General features: G+C 38.6%; 1 protein-coding gene across 2 annotated transcripts in view; it reads left to right on the top strand.

Moving 5' to 3' along the window:
• The window catches only part of CELF2 (CUGBP Elav-like family member 2), a 518,459-nt gene that overhangs the window by 44,663 nt on the left and 454,040 nt on the right, over positions 1-19,756 (top strand). The gene's annotated exons all lie outside the window — the stretch shown is intronic.

Genomic DNA, 19,756 nt, shown 5'->3' with positions numbered 1-19,756 from the left:
TTTGTGACTTTGTGTAGGCAAAGATTTCTTAGATAGGACTCTAAAACCTGACCCAAAAGTTGGTAAATTGGACTTCACTGAAACAAAAACATAACAAAGTCTTCTCTTTGAAAGATCTTTTTAAGAGAATAAAAAGACAAGCCACAGACTGCCAGGAGATATTTACAAAGCATATCTTTGGTAAGTGAATTATATCCAGAATATATAAAGAACTCTCAAAACTCAACAATAGGAACACAAATATCTCAGTTTTTAAAGTAGGCAAAAGATTTGAACAGGCACATCCCCAAGGAAGGTATGTGGACCAGTGGACCAATAAACACAGAAAAGATTCCCAACATTGTTAGTCATTAGAGAAATGCAAATTAAAACTATAATGAGCTACTTCTGCACACCCGTTAGAATGGCTACAATTAAACTGACTATCAAATGTTAGGATGGGAAGGAACCTAAATGCTTTTATATGGGCTGGTAGGAATGCAAAATGATAGTTACTTTAGAAATCAGTTTGGTGGTTTTTTTTTTTTTTTTTAAACTTAAATATATGGCTGCCATCTGAAGCAACCATTCTACCCTTAGGTGTTTACTCAAGAGAAAGGAATTCATGTTTCCATTAAAAAATGTGTACATGAAAGTTTAGAGCAGTTTTACCTGTAACAGCTCAAACTGGAAACAACCTGGATGTCTTTCAACAGGTGAATGTTTAGTGGTACATACATGTCAGGAATACTACTTAGCAACAAAGAGAAACGAACTATTGATTTACACCACAAATTGGATGGATCGGAAGGGAATTGTGCTCAGTGAAAAAGAGCTAATTCCAAAAGGTTACATGCTTCTGTGATTCCATCAATATAAAACTCTCGAGATGACAAAATTATAGCAGTGGGAGAACAGATGAGTGGTTGCCAGAGTTAGGGACAGAGGGGACACGAGAGGTATGTGGTTGTCGATGGACAGCATGATGAATCTTCACAGTGATGGAACAGTTCTGTATCTTGACTATGGTGATGGATACACAGCACTACACATGTGATAAAATTGCATGAAATAATGAAATATACACACATAAATAGGTTCATAAAAAACTGGGGAAACCTAAGTAAGATCCAAGGATGGTATCAATGTCAATAACATGCTTGTGATATCATACGTACAAGTTTTACAAGATGTTAACAGTAGGGAAAAATGGCTAAAGAATAAAGGATCTCTATATTTGATCTTATAACTATATGAATCTACAGTTATTTCAAAATGAAGTTTACATGCACGCATGTGCACACACACACAAAAACAATAGGATGAGATGAAATAAATACCCTCATTTGGGTCTTTAATTTTCAAAAGCTCTTGTTGGAGGCAGGACCAGAAACATATAATTTATTTTGTGGTATCCTTTTCAGAACACAGAATTAACACTTTAATTTTCCTTGGACACAGGATGATTTGTGCCAATATGATACAACTATTAATCATTATTTTAACTTGGTATTTTTTTAGTTTATCAGACCTAGATCCTTGGTTGCAGTTAAGAAGAATGGGCTTACTTATCAGGCTACTATAAAGAAAAAGAGCTATTTAGTAAAAGGATCTGGGGAGCTCAGAAAATCACTGGAAGGCTACAGAACCAATTTCCTACAGAACCAACTTTGGAAATGAGCGGAAACCAAAGCAGCTCTCCAGGTCTAGAAAACAACCACATAAATAGAATGGTGTCCCTGTAGGAACAAGTGGCTGGGGAGGGAGGCATGGAAAGAACGTACTCCAAGCGTTCTTTGGTCATAACATCGCTTACTCATGGGCCAGAGTCTAGCGGAAAAGGCCTCCCATCACAAGACTTACATCATGTGCCTCACTCCTGCCCATAGAGAGCGAGGATTTGGCCCTCTCGGTTTTCTCAGTGAGGGCCAGCCACCAGAATTTAACACTGCACTAAATTTCCCATGATTTAGAAGGTGTGGCTCCCCTAGAAAAAATCGGGAAGCCATCAGAACAGAGAAGTGAATGCTGGCTGGCCAGGCGATGATGAATGTCTGCCTCAGCAAGGATGTCAAAGGGAGAAAAAGACTTACACATATACAAAAGTCAAGGAATGTTGTATTTTTTTCAAGATTTTATCTATTCATGATAGACACAGAAATAGAGGCAGAGACACAGGCAGAGGGAGAAGCAGGCTCCATGCAGGGAGCCTGACATGGGACTCGATCCTGGGTCTCCAGCATCATGCCCTGGGCCGAGGGCAGGCGCCAAACCTCTGAGCCACCCAGGGATCCCCAAGGAATGTTGTATTTAAAGAGTAATGAGAAGACAAGCTTTCTACCCCCAAATTCCTTCTTTGTACAGTTTCTAAAATTCTATCATTTGGGAATATTTTTCTATTAAGAATTAACCCTCATTTAATAATCAACTTAAAATAAGCATTCTACTGGCACTGGCAAAATACCAAGTCAAGAATACATAAATATTACTATTAAATTTGGGGAACATTAGGAGGGCTCTGTGTCAACATGAGAACAGGCTCCAGAATGTGGAAGTTAAGAACAAGGCTGTACCTACTTTAGCTTTGTCCGGAGCTAGCTCAGCCAGAGGAACAATTTAGGGGCAGTTGCACCTATTTTAGATGTTGTTGGCCCAAGGCTATGAAAAACTGCGGAGCAAGGTAGAATGAGGAGTCAAGTTATGTATGTGCTGTGACTACTCACAAGGTGTTGTGCCAAACCTGCAAATAACTCCTTCTGAATGGCCATTTACTCCAGAAAGGAGCATACAGGGACCAGTCAGCAAAAAGGCCACAGGTAAGAAATTGCTTCTGGTCTGACATAATCCAGTAAACCCCAGGCTATATGGGGCTTATTCCTGGCACAGTAACTCATTCAAAGGAACACAGTCCAGGAACCAAAAATAATTATTAGCAAAGATGATCCCATTTTTATCTGCATTTCTTCCAAAAGGTTTAAATGAATTGAATCCAATATCTAAACCACATTTTCCAAAACCCTTTCTTTATTTTCTCTCTACCTCACTACACCACAAACCTGAGGATTCTTTCTTCCCCTAACCTTCAGCTCTCAATCCAAACCCATTCTCACAACTCATCTTTCATATAGAAGTATTAAAATATCTGAATGCAAATCTGATGTCCCCACTCCTCTCTTCTCTTCACCCCAGTCTCCTAGTTGATTTCCTTGATCTGCTTAAGGGGCCTAGAGCACTTGGGGGACAAGTAGAATAAAGACCCTTTCACTCATGATAATGTTGGGTTCTGCTACATAGGGATTTAATCATACATCAGTGGGCACAAGTTTCCTCCAGGTGAGGAAAATTAGGGACAGAGCCCTCCTGCCAAGCATGGAGGAGTAAGTTCGCATCACTAACACCATGAGAATAGATACAACTGGGCCGAGCAGACACAGAAGTCCATCAAAGTCCACCTTCACCTGCTAGGAAACTTCATCTCTGGGTCATAAATGTAGGTCTACCCACGTCTCCTTGGTTCCTGAATTGTTACCACCTTGTGCCTTGCATTCCAGTCGCAGCGAGAATCTGTGCATGATGCACAAGCTTTATATCTCGTCACAGCACTCACCCTGAGGGTCTTCAGGCCCCCTCTGCGTGTCAAGATGTCCATTTGGCATCTATTCTCCCAATCACTTCCTCCAGCCTTGTAACTCAGGGGTGCTTTTGGCATTCCATCTGCAAGTGTGATCAGGTGTAAAAGGGGATGTGATACCAAAGTGACACTGCTGTCACCTAGGATGGACTTCATGCAGCTGACACATGTACACACCACAGCAATGCACAGCCTGCTCTTCTAAATCCATTGGCACCAGGGTGAGAGCCAAGGACAGGGGCTCTGATAACAGGAAATATAGTGCCCTGTCACCAAAGACTAGCAGAGCATAGAAAGATTTAATCCTTTCAATATCCCTGGCACATAAATCCTACACAGATTGTGACTTTAGAAGGTTCAGCTACCAGACTTAGGATGTAGCCTCTTTCTGACATACACAAAGAAAGAAAGCTTCCCATTCATTGTGCTACAGAAGGTCTCAGCACAGAAAAAAAAAAAATCAGGTTGGTTAACTGAACAGCAGTTTCCAAAATTCGTTCCATGGAATACGAAGGTCCTTGGAGGTGTTAACAGGCACTACTATTCAGGATTAATTCCAACTTAATATTTACTGACTTCCTACTGTGTGCTGGGTATGCTTCTAGGACCTGAAGATCCACCAGTGAAAAAAAGAGATAAAAGTAAGGAAAGATAGTAAGGAGATCTCAGTTTGGAGGAGATGGATCTATGAATAATACTAGTAAGGGAATTTAGATGGAAAAAAAACTAAATTCAGTAGACCTATTTGGTGGATGGCATCTAATATTGTCTTCCTAGTTAATCTTTCCAGAGAACTTAAAATTTCTTTTTTTTTTTTTTTGAACTTAAAATTTCTAAATGGAAGACAGAACTCTATGAGCCAGAACTTCTGCTACCTAAGGAGGAGAAAAGATAGAAATTAATATTCAGGGACAACTATGTTTGGCACCTTGATTATATGTTGTTTTAATCCTAACACTAACTCTATTATGTGCTTATTAATCTCAATGCAAAGTTATATTGGTTTTCCTAACTAGACAACAGTAGAGAGCTAGTTTTTTAAAAACCACCAATTGACCAGCACCCAAACCCAGAATTTATCTGCAACAATTCATGCACACACAGTATTTTTTTTATATCTTTTATTTGATCCTTCTAGATAAAGAAATCCTCAAAAGAAAATAGTTGCATAGTGAAACAGAGAGACTAAATATTTAAAGGCTTGTAGTTTGGGAAGAAAAAATAACTGTTTTGGCCAAAGATAAAGAACAAATGATTCATTATATTTGCTATTCTATTCATTCAAACTATTTGATCAAAAAATAATGGATATAGTATCTCTATATTACATACCAAGTTTTACTTTATTATTCTGACTTTGTTAGCATCTTACTTTAACTCAGAGTTAATAAAATTCTCGGAGCACCTGGGTGGCTCAGTCAGTTACACGTCTTCAGCTTAGGTCATGATCCCAGGGTTCTGAGATTGAACGCCATATTGGGCTACCAACTCAGTGGGGAGCATGCTTCTCCTCCTTCTGCCATTCCCCCCACTTGTACTCTCTGGCCCTCTCTATCTCTGTGTCAAATAAATAAATAAAGTCTCTAAAAAAAATAACATTCTATTTTCCTTATTAAAGTCAACCCTTCCACTCATGCACTGGTTTACATCCATCCTCAGTTTCTTAAAGAAATTGCTTCTGAAATACTTCTCTCAAACATCACCAGATTTTTCTTCTTAATTGAATCATTCCCATTGGCCTATAACTTTGCTGTGACTTTCCTATACAAACGGATAGTCTTCTGAACTTCCACCTCCATCCTAGATGGGGAAATTAGTATTGGACTTGCTTTCTATTCATAAACAGAACATTGAATAAAATATATAAGTCAAATTTGTTTGGCTATTGGGCAGCAGGTACCACAGGATTTGAATCCCTTAGAGAAGGGAAACAAGAAGTGAGGTAAGCCCCATGATCACCCCAGATTTCTGCCCAGAGCCTTTTTCAGAAGTTCAGTACAGGAAGGGTGAAGCCAAGGAGGGAACAGCAATCTCAGTGAATTGAGCAGACTAAGATTTGAGGTCAGAAAGGTTTGGGCAGATGGAATTTTTAGGGAAAAGAACCAGAAAAGAAACTTTATAGAGAGAAATACTTTAGAAATCCACAAGATCACCTCAAGTCTTTGGCTGAATTATAAGATTCTCATGGATTGGGTGAATCTCCACAAGTTTGGGTAAAGAAGTACCAAACATCTTGTAAATTACAAACTTTATCAAGTATTCAAAGGGGTGGGGATGTTTGAATTCTAATCAGATAGAGGGAGAGACCTTGTTGAACACCCAAATTATTCAGAAAAGACCCAAAAATATTACTTATTAGTGGTAGGACTAAATTAGCCCTGTAGTAAAGAATACTGTAGACTCACCCTATTAAATCTAAAACAACAACAACAACAACAAAAAGTCTCAGAAGGATGAAGTTACCCCACAAGAACCTAACTGCCTACCAAAACATACTTTAAAGGAAGACAGTGGTATAATTAAAACGTCCAACATCCTGGGAAGCCTGGGTGGCTCAGTGGTTTAGCACCATGTTCAGCCCAGGGTGTGATCCTGGAGACCCAGGATCGAGTCCCATGTCAGGCTCCCTGCATGGAGCCTGCTTCTCCCTCTGCCTGTGTCTTTACCCCACCCCCTCTCTCTCTCTGTGTGTGTGTGTGTCTCTCATGAATAAATATTTAATAAAATGTCCAACATCCCATCAAAAACTGTTGTACAAAGAGGCAGAAATATGTAATGCATAGAAAAAAAAATAAGTCAATAGAAAAAGACCCAAGAATGACTTTGATGATAAAATTAGCAGGAAAGTATTTTAAAATAGTGGTTGTAAATATGCTGAAGGATTTAAAGGAAAATATAAATGCAACAAAGAAATTGAATAATCTAAAGCAGCAAAGAATTTCTGGAATTAGTAAATAGTTTCTAAAAATTTTAAAAGTCACTAAATGGGCTTAAAAGCATATTAGAAAGTACAAAAGAAAGTATCACTGAACTTAAGGACATAGCAATAGAAATTATCTGAAGTTAGAAACTCAGAATAAATGCTGGAAAAAAATGGACAGAGCTCCATTGAGCCATGAACCAATTTTAACTGACCTTAACTGATATATTTAAAAATGTGTTGAAAACTATAAACACCGAAATTCACTAATTTCACAGATACCAAGCAGGGATGTCATCATTCAGTAGTCTGGTGCTGGCTTATTTATATGGCAGAAAGCGTTGCAAGGGAGAGAAAATCCCATCATCTGACTACTTTTAAAAACTCTGCTTATAAAAAAAAAAAAAAAAAAAAATCTCTGCTTATGTCCCATTTTCTTATGTCCAGTTGGCATAGCAAGTCACATGACCTGGGCCAATTTCATACACTGGAGACATAAACTGTAATCTTTTGATGAGAGAAACAGCAAAGTCACATTTCAAAAAGTTGGGCACATTGAAATAGAATATGGGGCCATTTGTAATCTACTTAGTCACTCCATCAGAGAAACCTTTATGACCATCCTATCTAAATATATCCCATTCCACATCCTATCACTCTCTATATTCTTGTTTTATTTTTCTGCCTCACATTTATAAGTAATCAAAATTATATTTAATATTAATTTACCCCATTTGAATATAAGCTCCATGATGTTTGTTCTTTTCCAGTGCCTTATTTCCAGCAAAGCACATAGTGCTTGATCAATAAATAGTTGTTTAATGAATTTTAAAAGTACAGATAGGTGCATTTTCATAAAAGCTCATAGGGTATAGAGTCTTTATTTTACAGTAGGACAGTTAAATAATATTATCCTGGGGTACCTGGTGGCTCAAACCATTGAGCGTCTGACTCTTGATTTCATCTCAGGTTGTGATCTCAGGTTTGTGAGATGGACCAGTATGGAGCCTGCCTAAGGAAGAGATTCTCGCTCTCTCCATCTCCATCTGCCCCCTTTCCTCTCTTTCTCTACCTCTCTAGGATATATCTGTATCTGTATCTATATTGATCTATCTATATATTCCTTTTAAACTCAAAAGACGGATAAAGCTAAAAAGTTTATAAAACAATTTAGGTTTATCTCACAGCTGTTGATAAGGCACTATGCATACAGGTATAATTTGATATTAAGTTAGGACAAGTGGTCTCTTTATCGTTTGTATAATTTTTATATTCCCACAAGGTAATTAATAACTAACAAATAATAAGTAAATCTTTTTCTTTGAAGAACTGACTTTCAGACTATCATGTGTAGGTACCATAAGAACTGGACTTTCTCAAGAAGTCTTATGTAGATTATGTGGAACTTTTCCCCCTCTTTTTTTTTTTTTTTTTTCAAACCACGCTTAGTCACTTTTCACTTGATTTTAAAGAAAAATGTGATTTTTTTTACTTTTTTTTTTAAAGATTGTACTTATTCATGAGAAACACAGAGAGGCAGAGACACAGGCAGAGGGAAAAGCAGGCTTCCTGTGGGGAGCCTGATGCAGAACTCAATCCCAGGACCCTGGGATCACGACCTGAGCTAAAGGCAGATACTCAACTACTGAGCCATCCAGGCACCCAAATAACATGATTTTAAAGGTCTGAAAGCAAGTCATATACAAAAATTGCACATTTCCTTAAAAACTAAATAATCAGATCGAGGCTTGGTTGAAGGCTCAGGTTGGTCAGGGTCATTAATTTTTATTACCTTGATTAGAATATAATTTCAGGATTTCTTAATCAAAAGCGATTTGGTATTTTCATTTTATTGGTTAAGAGGCAAAAGGTTAAATGAAGTGAATATTAACACTTTGGAACAGGAGGATCTGACGATTTTTCATATTACCTACTTTGCTAAGCAAACAAGGAAATGATGAATAGTCACAACAGCCTGACTCTCTTATCTAGTCTGAAAAGAGAAGAGGAGAGAGATTTAGAAAGAAGATAACCTAATCCTTCATTTAATAGTATTTCACACAGAACATTTTTTGCTGGTTTTCTGCCATCCTATCAAATAATCACACTTAAAAAAAAAAAAAGTCCAAACAAATAATCACACATGGACACACACACACACACACACACATACATCTTTTTATGCTAGCTGGGATCTTTGGTTCAAAGTTCCTAAAAGCCATCTGGCCTACAGTTGTGGTCTATCAATTATATGGTCCATATCAATTAGCCCACATATGACACAATGATGTTTCTCATTCTTACTACAATTTTTTAGTGTTAAAGCATAACACAGATTTAAAAGCTTAAGGTTTTGATTTACCTAGAAGTATAGATGTTACTAGTTATTATCAGCTAAATGATGTTTATTTCCTCAGATAAATTTCCGACCCAGGAGTTCTCAAATGTTTTGGTCTCAGACCTTCTTTACATTTAAAAAAAAAATTGATTCTCAAAGGGTATTCTTTTATATGTGTTACATCTATCAATATTTAACCTTAGAAATTTAAACTGAGAAAATTTAAAAATATTAATCCATTTACTAGTAAATTTGTTACATGTTTATGGTTTTTAAGAAAATGTATTCATAATTTGTTAACAATTTTATAAAATAGTCTTACCAAAATTGGTGATAAGTCACATTATTTTACATTTTTGTGGGCCTGTTTAGTGTCTTACATAATACAACTGGGTTTTCATGTATAGTTCTGCATTCAGTCTGTTGCAATATCACACACCATGCAGGCTCTAGAAAATGCCACAGTGCACTCAGAATGAATAAGATCAAAAATAGAAAATAGAGTCTTAACATTATTTGGAAAATAATTTGACTTCAAAGACCTCCTAAAAATATTTTTTGAGACCTACAGGTGTTCTGGCCACACTTTGAGAATGTTTGTCCTAATCAGCTCAAATAACTTCTATCTCTGACCAGAGATGATGGCAATTGTATGACACGTAGGAAAGGAATGACAAGTTATCGAAAGTATGAGATAAAGTAAATTTTATTCCTTGTGCTTCTTTTTTTTAAAAGATTTTATTTATTTAGAGAAAGAGTGAGAGAAAAAAAGAGCATATAAGCTGGGAGAGGGGCAGAAAAAGAAAAGGAAAGAGAATCCTAAGCAGGCTCCATACCCAGCAGGCAGCCCATATGGGGCTGACTCAGGGGCCCTGAGATCATGACCTGAGCCAAAATCAAGAGTTGGATGCTCAACTTACTGAACCACCCAGGTGCCCCTTATTCCTTTTATTCTATGGCAAAACTCAATTTTAATTCAGTTGATAAATTTTGATACATTTTTATAAAAGAAAAATATATTTGCATGGTCCTGTAAAAGTGGAGGATCCTCAGAATGTTTCTCAGCTTTGAAAGGTGTGGTAGGAAAGTCCATCAAAAGAGTTGGCCTCCAGCCACTTGACCAACCAGTCAGCAATGCTGTGCTTTCCCAATCCCCCTTGTTACTTGTAAATCCCTAATATCTTGCAAGAATTGGAAATTCCTACTTTAGAAATTAGTAAAATGTTTTCTTTTATTTTTTTTAAATGTTTTCTTTTAAAGTGGAAAGTGTTCAAAGTTTATCTCTTAAAAATTCCAATTCTCCTAGAAGACACGATCAAGGCAGATAAAAATTATATCCTTGAGTTTGTGAAACTAAGACAGAAGATAATTAATATGTTCAAAGGTAGGCAAAGGCTCTTGACTCCCTAATCATTATATAATTAGAAATAATCTTTAAAACACAACAGGTCTAATAAAAGGAATTGGCAGAGTGAACCTATTTTTTAAAATTCTCCTGGTGTTCAGCTCTCCAAAATGCTTACAGTCAAGGTTCTTGGGACATTTTAATGAAAACAAAGCTAGCTCCTCATATTAACACATGACTTGATCTGTGGCGGGATGATCTCGGAAATATTAAATATAGTTTGCGAGGCTGTAAGTTAGACCAGATGAATAGAAGACATTTAAGCATGTAATCATTGTAATATCCATGTGTTCTGGTTACCAGCTGTGAATAAATTATCACTGAACTTAGCTTAAAACAGTCATTTTGTTTTGCTCATGATTTTGTGGGTCAGGAATTCAAGAAAGATGTGACTGTGTAGCTTTCACTTAGGGTCTCTTGTGTTGGCAGGGCTGCAACATGATCTGAAGGTTCAACTGGGGCATATGCGTCCACTTTGGCTCACTCATCTGCCCGGATCTGGATGTAGGTTGTTAATTGGACTGTCAATCAGGATGCTAATATGTGGACTTTTCAGTGTGACAGCTTCCAGTGTGACAATTTCAGACTTCTTATGTAGCACCTGGCTGCCTTACCCCAGAACAAGCATCTTATGAGGACAAGGCAGAAACGTCTCAGCCTTTTCTGGTGCAGCTTCAGAGCTCACTTGGCATCATTTCCATTGTATTCTTTTGGCTCCAAGAAAATCATTAAAGTCAGCCTAGATTCAAGAGGAGGGCGCATGGACCCTACCTTTCAATGGGAGGAATATTCAGTAGTTTGCAGACATGCTTCAAATTTGACACTCCATGCAAAGCATAGAGTGGTTGCTTTAATACTTTCAAATATTTCCTGTGGAGACAATGTATTGTAATTTAAAATATTCATGATCACTTGGAAATAGTTTACATTCAGAATTCTTATTCTGACTCTGTTAGAAGTGTTATAGTCTGTGTAAAGGAAGCAACCTTTTTTGGAAAACAAATTCTAAAGAATTATCTTATTCTAAAGTTAATTTGTTAAAAGCTGCAGGTTGCTAAGCCGTAGATAGAGTTACTGTTCAAGTAAATAGTGCTGTATTAAAAATTTTTCAGGTAAGTTCTGAGAAAACTATTGAGAGAAGAATTGTTTTACCCTTTTGATTGATGAAAACATGAACATAAAGGGAAATGCTGTAAATTCTCAACAAAGGGTTGACTCATATAACCTCATTTTCTATGTGGAAGTAAAAATGGACAGAGAAGAAAACTAAAAAGAAATCCCTCTGTAGGGGAGCCCAGCTGGCTCAGCCAGAAGAGCATGCAGCTCGATCATGGGGTCACTAGTTTGAGCCACAGGATGGGTGTAGAAGTTACTTAAAAATAAATAATGATAGGGGGATCCCTGGTGGCTCAGCGGTTTAGCACCTGCCTTCAGCGCAGGGCGTGACCCTGAAATCCTGGGATCGAGTCCCATATTGGGCTCCCTGCATGGAGCCTGCTTCTCCTTCTGCCTGTGTGTCTCTGCCTGTGTGTCTCTGCCTCTGTCTCTCTGTGTCTCATGAATAAATAAATAAAATCTTTTAAAAATAAATAAATAATCTTAAAAAAAATTCTGCAGATTTATAAGCACTTCAACAGTGGGCAGTAAATAAAGGAAGATATACGCCTGATTCCCAAAGCTAAAAATGTCCATTAATTACAGCTGAAAGAACCTGTAAGGGCTCTGGACTCTGGGTTGGCCTAATGTCCAAGCGCTGAACCAGATCCAGGACAGATTACCTACCAAGGCAGAAGTTAGGGTGTATCAAGGTGAAACATTCTAATTTAGGACTGAGAATTAGAATAAATTTAAATTAAATTGATATTCATAGTAATTTGTGGAGACAAGATGGTACTTTATTTTTTTAAATTTTTTTAATAAATTAATTTTTTATTGGTGTTCAATTTACCAACATACAGAATAACACCCAGTGCTCATCCCATCAAGTGTCCCCCTCAGTGCCCATCACCCATTCACCCCCACCCCCCGCCCTCCTCCCCTTCCACCACCCCTAGTTCATTTCCCAGAGTTAGGAGTCTTTATGTTCTGTCTCCCTTTCTGATATTTCCCACACATTTCTTCTCCCTTCCCTTATATTCTCTTTCACTATTATTTATATTCCCCAAATGAATGAGAACATACACTGTTTGTCCTTCTCCAATTGACTTACTTCACTCAGCATAATACCCTCCAGTTCCATCCACGTTGAAGCAAATGGTGGGTATTTGTCGTTTCTAATGGCTGAGGAATATTCCATTGTATACATAAACCACATCTTCTTTATCCATTCATCTTTCGATGGACACCGAGGCTCCTTCCACAGTTTGGTTATTGTAGACATTGCTGCTAGAAACATCGGGGTGCAGGTGTCCCGGCGTTTCATTGCATCTGAATCTTTGGGGTAAATCCCCAACAGTGCAATTGCTGGGTCATAGGGCAGGTCTATTTTTAACTCTTTGAGGAACCTCCACACAGTTTTCCAGAGTGGCTGCACCAGTTCACATTCCCACCAACAGTGTAAGAGGGTTCCCTTTTCTCCGAATCCTCTCCAACATTTGTTTCCTGCCTGGTTAATGTTCCCCATTCTCACTGGTGTGAGGTGGTATCTCATTGTGGTTTTGCTTTGTATTTCCCTGATGGCAAGTGATGCAGAGCATTTTCTCATGTGCGTGTTGGCCATGTCTATGTCTTCCTCTGTGAGATTTCTGTTCATGTCTTTTGCCCATTTCATGATTGGATTGTTTGTTTCTTTGGTGTTGAGTTTAATGAGTTCTTTATAGATTTTGGAAACTAGCCCTTTATCTGATATGTCATTTGCAAATATCTTCTCCCATTCTGTAGGTTGTCTTTTAGTTTTGTTGACTGTATCCTTTGCTGTGCAAAAGCTTCTTATCTTGATGAAGTGATACTTTATTTTAGATGCAAAAATGTTATAAGTCATAAGAATTTTGAAAACAAAATCCCATATGAATTTCAGATATAAGTTCCCCTTTACATTTTGCCTGGATTATTGCTATTACCTCCTAACTACACTCCATGCTTTTACCCTTGGAAGCAAAATTATTCTTTCAAAGCCAAAGTTACTCTCAGAATTTTTCAGGCAAAAAGCAAAGGCCTTGCAGTGACCCATGCAGCCCTACATGATCCTCTCCCACCATTTGCCTTTTTGTCCAGTTCACTCACCTTCTCATTCCCTTCCCTTCACAGGTAATCATGGCTCACTTTTCTTTTCCTTTCCTTTTTTCTTCCTTTCAAAATTTTATTCATTTATTGGAGAGAGTGAGAAAGCAAGAGAGAGCATGAGCAGAGGAGGGGAATACAGAGGAGAGACAGGTTCCTTGTTGGGCAGGGAGCCCGAAGTGGAACCTGATCCCAGGACCCCAAGATCATGACCTGAGCCGAAGGCAGATGCTTAACTGAGCCACCCAGGCACCCCATGGCTCACTCTTTTCTTTCTTTCTTTCTGGGAATGGCTTCAAGGGTTTGTTTAACAGACAGATAAGTTAGGTCTAGAAATTAAAGGAATGTTCTTGTGTGGACATCTAGAGTTGGAAGTTGTGAGAATTGCTTTCAAAAAAGTAGAGATCCATCAAGAGAGAGACATCATTACAGAAAAAAAGTAAGGGTTAGACCTTAGAGTTCTAGTTTAAAGGGGTAAGTATAAAAAAATAATAATAAAAGGAAAGTTCAGAAGAAATGAGGAAAGAAACATGGCAGCCAAAGAAATGTAAAATTTTAAGTAGTAGTGACCGGCAACAATGTCAAGTTTTTATGTGCTTAAATTGGAAAGGGTTAAGTGTAGACCATTGACCTGGTAATTATGCAGCTGGAAAGTTACCCAAAGAGTTTGAGACAACCATTTCAGTAGAGCCACCTATTGAAACCACCCAGTTGATGTGCTATATATGTATTATAATGATAACAATAAGTGAGTCCCTGTTCATTTTCTTAATCAGTTTTCAGCTGTTCAGATCAAGACCCAAAGAAGGAGACTCATCTAGAGTTGGGATTTTCCATTGACAAAGAACAAAACAAATCACAACAGAGCTTTAAAAGGATGCAAAGCCAATTTTATTAATAGTCCAAATGAGAAAACCTACACCAGTGAGGGAATATTCTGAATAGTTAGCTGGAAGAAAAAAATCAGACGTCATTAAGTATTGGGAGTGGGATGGTTCATAGTGATCATGCTAATTAAAGATTAAAACCTAGCACTGTAGGTAGTATGGGATAAGCCCAAAGGTCTGTACAGGGTTAATTTTTTAAAGTTTCATTACTTCTTAGGAAAGAGATTTCTAGTAGGTCCAGTAAAGTCTGGTGTTCGGAGTCACTCAGAATTTGTGTTCAGCTTCAGCTGCTAGTACGAGTTGTGATAGAACACGATATTCCATTTTAATATCTCTAGGCAAGGACTCTAGTAAGGAGGAAATGTTCCCTTTAGGCTGTATGGATGAGAGGGAAGGACAAAGAGAATGGTGCTGGTGGAGGGACCATGGAGTCTGAACTGAGTAAACTAGGAAGTAAAGATGCTGAAAGCAAATGCATCTGTGTGTTGGGAAGTAGTTCTCCATCCACTTGAAGGGCCATCTCAGTGGGGCCATGTAAGCAAGAGGTTGGAAGGAGAGGAGGCTGTGACAGGGAATGAGTTGCATGAACTTATGATTGCAGATGTGATGGCAAAGTCAAGGGCGTGCTGCTGTGTTGGCAGAGGGGCAGCAAAGGAAGTGATCAGACAAGATCTGAGAGCCAGAGTGTTAGATGTGTCACCTGCATGGATTTTAGAGATACTTCAAATGATGGCAACTTAAATTGAGGGAACTTAGGAAGGATGGCATCAGTTGTGGTGAGAAGCTAGTGCAGCCAGATGCTGTGAGCCTCCAAGTTGCAGAGGTTTTGCAATGGTGCAAAAAAGACTATGAATGAGCAGGGAGGACTGTCATCCCTCCTCCCAGCTGGGCCATGTGGACTAAGACAGAAATGTTCTCTCTAGAATAGCATTCATCCTCATGTTGACCCTCTGAGGAAGATATTACCCAAATTTTACTGATGAAAAAATTATACTTATGTATTTTCATATGTGTTAATAGTGTGTAAGCGGATGCTAGGGAACTACTGATCAGCACTTGTTTACCTTTTAATTTCCTCCAAGTAATTTTATATTTCTTACCTTCCTTAAAACGTTGATATTCCAGTACCTGGGTTCAAAGCCCAGCTCCAGTCAATCGTACTAGCTATGTGGCTTGGGGCAAGTTAGTAAATTTCTAAACCTCAGTTTTCTCATCTGTCAAAGGGAGCCAGGGTCGTTTTGAGGACACAATTAGATATACATATCAATGTTTATGGTAATAGTTAACACAAGGTGAGGGCTTAATTAAAATTGAGTGGGTGAAAAATGTATTTATTTATATAAACACACACACGCACATATACACACACGATATCTTGGATGGTACTCTGGCTCTACCACCATTTTTGACCCTGAGAAAATCACTTGAACATACATAAGCACAGTTTCTTCACCTCCTCGTATATCAGATCTCAGCCAAGTGGGTAAATCTTCAGTAGTGCCTTGCATTACTAGCACCTCATGCATACTCCTGCCACAATTCTTATTGAAATCGTGTGTATACCTTCCCCCTCTAGATTGGGCCTGTTGAAGGCAGAGACTATGTATTAATTAGCTCAGGCTGCCATAACAAAATATAGACTGGATGGTATAAACTATAGATAATTGTTTTCTCACCATCCTGGAGGCTGGGAAGTCCTGGATCAAGGTGTCAGTTCCTGGGAAGGTGCTCCCTTCTGATTTTGCAGATCGCCTCTTCTCACTGCACCTCACATGGTGGACAGAAGGAGAGTGAGCTAGCTCTGTACTGTTCCTTCCCATAAGAGCACTAATCCTATCACGAGGACCCCATCCTCGTGACCTCCTCTAACCCTGATCACTTCTCCAAGGCTCCACCTCCAAATAGCATCACATTGAGGTTGGAACCTCAACATAAGGATTTGGGGAGGAAACAGACTTTCAGTCCATCACGGACTAGCTTTAATCTCCATGTCCACAGGCCTTTACATTGCCATTTTTCCCTCAGGAAAAGGTTGTTGAAGTATTAAAGCCCCTTCTCGTCTCCAAATCTTCTCGTCTTCCATCATCTTAAAGCACGGTAATGGAAATATCCACAATATAGTAGTTTCTCCTTCTGTAATAAAAGAACCTTGGATATTTTCAAAACCTCATAGTGTGTTGTTGTTTTGATATAGCAAGTTTAATTTGCTGTATCATTGCATATTCATTTAAAAAATCCATTTTAATAAGTGCCCTTGGAAGGAAAAATGAGGAAAATTATTTTTCCCTGTTAGATAATTTTCATTCACGAAACAGAATCACCATTACACAGAATGCACCCTGTGCCTCACTCTTCATATGTTCTCAGTAGGAAACATGGTCTTTTTCTTACTGTATTGAAGGGGAAATATGTAAGGAAGTCTTCCAGGGACTAACGTAACACCTGCAAATGCCTAATGAGATTATCGTTGAAGCCACCTGGATAAAGGATGTCAGAAAACAGAGTTCAAGTGGTGTGGAGGTTTTCTTAGTGCTTTTCTTCCGTCTCAAAACTATCACCCTGCATTTCAACACCGGTTATTACATATTCATCTCTTCTAATCCTCCCCCCAAATAAAATACATTAATGCGTTCCCATTTAATAGAAACAGAAGCTAAAATGCTTCTAATTTTAATGAAACCTTTCAAGTCTGTATTGCAATTCTGAGAGTGAATCACAAAGAGCTTTATTACCCTTATATTCACATCTAAGTCATTCTCAATAAGTTTTTATTGCATGAATGGAAAAAATATTAATATAGTTTAGTATACTAAGGGGCAGCTCAAAATTCCCAGATTTGCTTTGCCAACAGATAATATTTTTGCGTCTTCCTTCAGATTTATTAGGCTGAGGATCCTCTCAGGATTATGTTTTCATATTCCCAGTAACCTTTCCTTTTTATTGTGCTAATTCATTAATTTTTGTTACTATCCTAAAGCAAAATGAGGAGAAAAGGAAAATGTAGACAGCATTTGAAAACTGAACTAAAAAAAAAACCCACAGCCCCCCAAAAAGATGAAGTGAAAAAATGAGCCTGTTTTACTATAGATTCTAATACACCAGCTACATTATGGGGCACATTGGAGAGCTTAAAAATTTGAGTGGTTGGTTTATTAGCATTCTTTTCAGTGCCAGTGTTATAGTGTTTGCAAACTAAATGTGGAAGGAACACAGTTATTTTGGGGTGTATTTCTGGTCCCGTGACTTTCAAGTAGCATGGGCGGGTGTATTTGCACAGACCAAGGAGAAGGCTTATCCTGACTTCAATTCCTTTTTGCCACAAGCTTACTGAGAAGAGAGAACAAAGTATGCCAGTTCCCCCCCCCCCTTAAAATAATCTTTTCAGAGTTAATCCTTTTTTCAATTCCATAGCTGTTAGAGGACCTACATCTTCACATGGCTGAACTTTGCTTACTTCAGCTTGTTCTGTTGACTTTTTCCTTCTGTCTTGGAATGTTCTGGCATAGGAAAGAGGGAGAAGTGTGTCTTCACATGTAATAAATTACTTATCTTGAATTCAACATTTGTGTTGAGATAATCCTCCACTCACATCCTTTGAAGAAGAAGGCATAAGTTAGGTGATGTGCATTTGTAAGAAATGTGCAAAATTAAAACCTCTTTCTTGTGGTAAACAGGGTATATGCAGGGAATGAGTAGTGGTGTGCTGATAAATGTTTAACAACCCACCCTCTGGCAGAGAAAAGCCCTGAATTGTAGTGTCTGCAAATTTCTGTAATGTAAATATTCTACCACGGCCAATTTCAACCTACCACCGTGATGTCACTGAGCACAAATATGGAAAGCTGCACACAGTCAGCTCTCACAAGTCTTGGGTATGAGCCAACTCCAGGGCACCACTGGATATTGGCAGATAAAGCCACCGTCCGACCCTTCATTGTGAATTGTCTTCCTATCCAGGGTTGTTTGCAAATTCATGACAGGTGGAAATATTCACTGTTTGGATTTTTTAATCTTTTAGCCTTTAAATATTTTATAGGTAAAACTCTTAAGTACTAACGAGGTCATAAAAAATGCAAATACATCAAAGAATTCAGTAATATTCTATTTTGGATCAAAACTTCTCTCTCCAGCTTTCTCATTTCTTGCCTTCACATAGGTAACCTTTTATGCGTCCACTTTCTGCATCTTCTTTTCTTCCACGTGCAAAATCAGGTCTCTCCCAGTTTCATTTCCTTTCCATACACAGGCTAAGAGCCATGGTCCATTGCTTCAACTAATACCTACCAGAACCCACAGCTGCACTGTTCTCCCTTCCTTCCTCACCTGCCCTTTAAAATTGTAATCCAAGATCAATCGAGTCATATGATTTCTCTTCTCCTAACCCACACAGCCAAACACAGATGGAGAAAATCCCAGCCCCAGGCAGATTTGTTCTTCAGAATGATCGTTTACAACATCAGCCTTGTCTTCAAACGTGTCAGTAAACTTTTGCTGGACTGTCCCCAGTTGCACATATATGATAGTCCAAATATCGATCCCTTTCTTAAACCTGATACTCCATCTTTCTCTCTTTCTTACCAAATACCATTGCTTCTAAATTCTCACCTCTCATTTCTCAACCATTCAATCTGTGAGTATTCTATAATCCTGTTTATTCTTGTCCCTTTTCTGCTTTCCTTCTGTGAAAGTGAAATTTCTCCATCAGTGTCATGGTACCTGTTCCAGTTATCTGCATCTAGTTGACATTCTACCCCCACCAATTAGTGGATTTAAAACTATTTATTATTATGTGTCATGGGTCTGTGGGTTGATTGGGCTCAGCTGGGCGTTTCTCTCTCATTCAATTGAAGTCAGATGTTGTCTGGAGCCACAGTCATCTGAGGTCTTGACCGAGCAAGATATCCAAGATGGCACATTTGGGTGGCTGGCAGTTGATGCAGACTGTTGGCTGGGAGTTCTGGAGTGTGACTGAAGCACCTACACATGGCCCCTCCATGTGGTTTGGGCTACTTACAGCCCAACACTGGGTTCTGAGAGAGAGCATGCCAAGAGCACATATTCCAAATGGCAGAAGTTGAAACTACTAAAACAGTTTAAAGGTTGTGCCCAAAAAGGACACGGTGTTCTGTCTACTGTATTAGTCAAAGCAGGCACAGGGCCCACCCTGATATGAGTGGAGAAATAAACTCTACCTCCTGATGAAGGAGCAGCAAGGTCACACTGCAGAAGGACATACGGGAGGGGGGAGGTATTATTGCAGCCACCTTGGGGCCCTACAATCTGCCAGTATTGAAAATCTCCTAGTTTTTGTCTGCTTTCTTCCTACTGGCTCCTCTCCTGCCTTAGCCCATAAGCAAGTTCTTATCTCTGTGTTGCT

The sequence above is a fragment of the Vulpes lagopus genome, chromosome 8 (genome assembly GCF_018345385.1).
Source record: "Vulpes lagopus strain Blue_001 chromosome 8, ASM1834538v1, whole genome shotgun sequence".
In the NCBI taxonomy this organism is placed as follows: domain Eukaryota; kingdom Metazoa; phylum Chordata; class Mammalia; order Carnivora; family Canidae; genus Vulpes; species Vulpes lagopus.
Note: the sequence above shows the minus strand (reverse complement) of the source record. Positions and strands in the feature narration are given on the sequence as shown.